The sequence below is a fragment of the Carassius carassius genome, chromosome 20 (assembly GCF_963082965.1).
Source record: "Carassius carassius chromosome 20, fCarCar2.1, whole genome shotgun sequence".
Taxonomy (NCBI): Eukaryota; Metazoa; Chordata; class Actinopteri; order Cypriniformes; family Cyprinidae; genus Carassius; species Carassius carassius.
This window is the reverse complement of record NC_081774.1, coordinates 8547722-8552447: the sequence shown is the minus strand read 5'-3', so window position 1 is coordinate 8552447 and position 4726 is coordinate 8547722. Positions and strand designations below refer to the sequence as shown.

Sequence of the window (4726 nt, the reverse complement as noted above, 5' to 3'; positions counted from 1 at the left end):
TCGAGCCCAAAATACAAATCACCTGGTAATCAGAAATGAATGGGAAGGTCTTTGAAAAATGTCCAAGCCGAGAGACGTGGGAACAGGAGCGAGGCCGTGGAGTGATTAGGAATGAGCGACACCTGCTCGACCCACCGGTCTCGAGTCCCACGGAGGAGATGGAGGGATATAAAACCGGAGCGACGACAGTGACGGACGAGAGAGGACCAGACCTGGGTTTTAGTTGTGTTTGGTTTTTATTTGTGCACGGACGACTGACTCGCTGTTTTATCTTTATTTTGTCATTAAAGTTTATATTTGATTGTCCGCCGGTTCCCACCTCCTTCTTCCCGATGATTATGGAGTTTAATTTGTTACAGTGGTGCCGAAACCCGGGAGAACGAGGGACGCGCTGCTGAAGATCCCACGCCGCTGTGGTGAATCTGCGGTGCCATCCAGCAGGCAGGGAGTGTGCCGCCATGGACGCTCAAGGCAGTGGGCTGCCCCTCCAGCTGGTAGAGGGCCGGGCAGCAGTGCGTCTGGGAACTGGAATTATTTTTTTTTCTCCTCTCTCCCCTCTGTCGCTCCTCCTTCCATCTCATTTCCTCTCACCTCGTCTGTCCTACCCCCAGGTTCCCGCAGGTCCCCGTGAGCGGTCCCCCCTGGAGGGAGGGGGGGGGGGGTTGAGTGCAGTCTCGAGGGTACCCCCCGGCCTGCGAGGGGCGATGGGGGTATGTGACGAGTGGGGCGGGGCCGAGAGATGTGGGAACAGAGCGAGGCCGGTGGAGTGATTGGAAATGAGCGACACCTGCTTGACCCACCGGTCTCGAGTCCCACGGAGGAGATGGAAGGATATAAAACTGGAGCGACAACAGTGAAGGACGAGAGAGGACCAGGCCTGGATTTTAGTTTGTGTTTTGATTTTTATTTGTGCGCGTCAGTCGTCTGTGAGTGGCTGACGCGCTGTTTTGTATTTATTTTGATTATTAAAGTTTATATTTGATTGTCCGCTGGTTCCCGCCTCCTTCTTCCCGTGATCATGGAGTTTTATTGTTACACACATGCTGTATGAACACAATTTATTTTAGTAAATTTTAAGCATATATATATTATATAATAATAATACAATATATAATATAGACAATTATGTATGTACAGGAATGATATTTGACAGGTACGATATATGACAGGTATTTCAAATTTGAAATTTGTAAACAAGTATGTGTGTTAAATAATGTATAATAGTGTTGCGTGTTCCACGTTTATTGTTAAATGTTCATGAGATGGATTGCCTGTGGGAAGAAACTGTTCCTGTGTCTGGTCGTTCTGGTGAGCAGTGCTCTGTAGCGTCGACTAGATGGCAACAGTTTAAATAGGGAGTGTGCCGGGTCTGAAGGATCCAGAGTGATTTTGCTAGCACTTTTGCTCACTCTGAATGAGCACAGTTCTTCAATAGTAGGGAGGGTTGTACCAGTGATTCGCTCAGCAGCATGGACTATCTGCTGTAGTCTTCTGAGGTCAGATTTGGTAGCTGAGCTGAACCAGACAGTTATAGAAGTGCAGAAGACGGATTCAGTGATGGTGAAGTAGAACTGATTCAGCAAATTCTGTGGCAGGTTGAACTTCCTCAGCTGGCAAAGGAAGTACAGCCTCTTTTGGGCCTTTTTTAACAATGGACTGATTGTCCTGCTTCAGGTCTTGAGAGATTGTGGTGCCCAGGAACCTAAATGACTCCACTGTCGTTACAGTGCTGTCCATGGTGGTGAGTGGGGGAGTACAAGGGGGTTGCTCCTGAAGTTTACAATCATCTCCACAGTTTTGCATGTATTAAGCTGCACCAGACAGACAGCTCTTTAACCTCCTGTCTGTAAGCAGACTTGTCACTGTCCTGAAGGGAGCAGTAGGGAGAGGACACAACCCTGGGGGTTGTGTATGAATGATGGTGGAGCATTTGAAAAATAAGGGGACTTCATAAAGCTCAAGTGACCTGTTGAAGATCTGTGTGAAGATGAGGGCCAGCTGGTCAGCGAAGGTTTTCAGACAGTCTGATGTCACACCGTCTGGACTCGATTCCTTTCTTCTCTTGTTCTTTCCGAAAACCTGACACACATCATCTTCACTGATCTGAAGTGCAGGTGCGGGGGAGAGGGGGTTGCAAGAGGTGTGAATTTTTTTTTTTTTTTTTTAAAAACCTGCAATAAAATCTTTTTAGTTCGTCTGCCAGTTTTTGATTTTCCATAGTGCTGGGGGATAGTGTATTGTAATTGGTGATGTCTTTCAGACCTTTCCACACTGCAGCAGGGTCACTGGAAGAGAATTTGTACCTTTGCTTTCCATAATAATATTCCTAATTCTGTAAATAATTCTGATCTCCTTTTCGTGTATTTGGCCTGTTTATATAAGAATCTGTCCTCATTCCTGCGAGCATCTTCTTTGGCTTGACAGAGCTGTCTGAGTTTTGCAGTGAACCATGGTTTGTCATTGTTGTATGTTAAATGAGTCCTGGTAGTTATGCACATGTCTTCACAGAAACTGATTTAAGAAGTTACTGTCTCTGTGAGCTCGTCCAGATCAGTGGCAGAAGCTTCAAAAACACTCCACACAATGAGGTCGAAATGCCTGAGTTTATAAGTTGGGGGTTTGTACGTGAGAAAACATGTCAGATAAAATGGAGACAGTGTCTGTACTGACGATAAATTTGTTGAAATTAATAAAATTATCAGTGTTTAATTCACAAGTAAATGATTTATGTTGCATGTACAAAATATGAACGTATTGTACAGTTACAAAATAAAATGCTTCACTTTATAGAACCTTCACAAATTTAATAAAAACATAAGGCAAAAACAATCTGATCCACATTCTAAATCCTTCTTTTGTCAAATTTTTTTATTATTTATTTCTTTATAAAAAATAAAAGTAAAAATAAATACACTGCCAAACTGCTTTAACCAAATGACTTAAATGCACCTGGAGTTGTACAGTAATTACAAAGCCTAGTGGCTCCTGTGTTCATTTTGGGGTCTCGTCTTCACATGATTGGCTGTTCAGTTCAATTTTCTCAACATTAATAAACCACAACATTTGGATCATGCTCTCCTTTGTCATTAAGTTTAACTGATCGTTACACTGATTACTTTCTCATGGCTTAAAAACATAAAAATAAATCTTTCATCCACAAGGATCAGATAGGCACTCTGATACTGCTTGCATGATAAAAGCCCCTAAATGTAGTAGGGGAAAGAAGCAGACCACCATGACCTAAAAAATCAGGAAATACATCAAAGTTAAATTTGTCAGTAATAGGCAATAGAATTCATTATATTAAACATTATAGTAAAATCACCTGTTTCAAATACAGATTGTTAAATGTCCTCATTTCCAACAAGTTTATGAATATGTAAATATTGATTTAATGTTGTGTCTGGATCTTACATGGATAACAACGGTTGTTCATTGGACATTTTTCCATATGTCATAATTAGTATAAATATGACAGGTGTTCTGGGTAGTGGTTTGTTTAGTATTACCCAAGTTTTCTGTCTGTGGTGGCGTGAGATTGGAGCTGTATCAGTGGGCGGTTGCTCTTTGTGTCCCAGTTCAGGGCTGAGCTTAAATAGATGCTGTCTTTCTTGAGGGTCACATCACGGGTGACGACCAAGCTAGAAAATGAAGTCTTGTATGTTGGGTTTCTATGCAGTTCTGATGCTGTGGCCTCTGGTCTTGTTTTCAATTCAAGGTGGGTTTCACACATTCTTACTAATATACAGAAAGTCTTGTATGTATTGGCACTAGATTCATTACTGATGATGGATACTGTATGGTGATGCTAATTGCATTTGTAAGGTTTTTAAAGTGATAGTTTAATGAATTTCCTTTAATTCTTAATAGATGCTCGCGTTATTTCAAGCTGTCTGACAACTACAGATACTAAAGTCCCTCTGAAGAATCTGCTAAACTACACAATCCAGAGCAAACCCTTGTTCTCTGTGGATGCTGCGAGGTGAGAATCTATTCAGATTATTGCCAATGTATCTTGTACTATTAAGACATGAACTAAAGGCAGAATAAAAGCTTTATTTTACCTAATATTGTTCATAATAGGACTGGGAGATATGAAATAATAGCTTGTTTTGTTTGATTCCATAGATTTCTTACAATCAAAAGAAAAACAATCTGCTCAGATCCCACCTCATCATGGGCCAAAAACGCAATGAATTACCTGGATCAAAAGAACAAAAAACGGCAGTCAGTATCAAACAAAACAGCTCGTCAATCTGTGACACAGGTTCCTGTGAATACATCCATCGCAAATAGGACTCGGTTATCGGCACAGATTTAAATGATGACCCTTTTGGATGAAAATTGTTGGTTGAACTGTATGACTTTGCGTTTTTAATGGTTTTCTTTTTATTGCACTTTATTGTACATCACACACTTTTAGTTACAATTAAAAAAATGTATAGGATTACTTTTAAAAAGACTGTTTTCGTAATTTTATGTTTTATATGTATATCTATAATTTGTATTTTATTAAAACTATTAAAATATTTGATTATGTATTTTTGTTTTATTGTATGTGTAGAGATACTGTTGTCAAATATAAAAAAAAAACAATCCTCTGTGTCAGACTACTTTTAAGTGATTCATTTAAGTAATTTAATCTATGTAGCTTTAAATGTCAATATTTTAAGTCAAATTTACATATTTAAGTTATTTTTCAGAACATAGATGGACCACTTTCTGG

General features: G+C 40.2%; 1 long non-coding RNA gene across 1 annotated transcript; it reads left to right on the top strand.

Moving 5' to 3' along the window:
- The first annotated feature begins 3546 nt into the window (after window positions 1–3546).
- On the top strand, window positions 3547–4408 carry LOC132095742 (uncharacterized). Its single transcript, XR_009422493.1, has 3 exons — window positions 3547–3718; window positions 3871–3982; window positions 4129–4408. It is a non-coding gene; the product is annotated as an uncharacterized LOC132095742 (long non-coding RNA).
- Window positions 4409–4726: the final 318 nt, after the last annotated feature.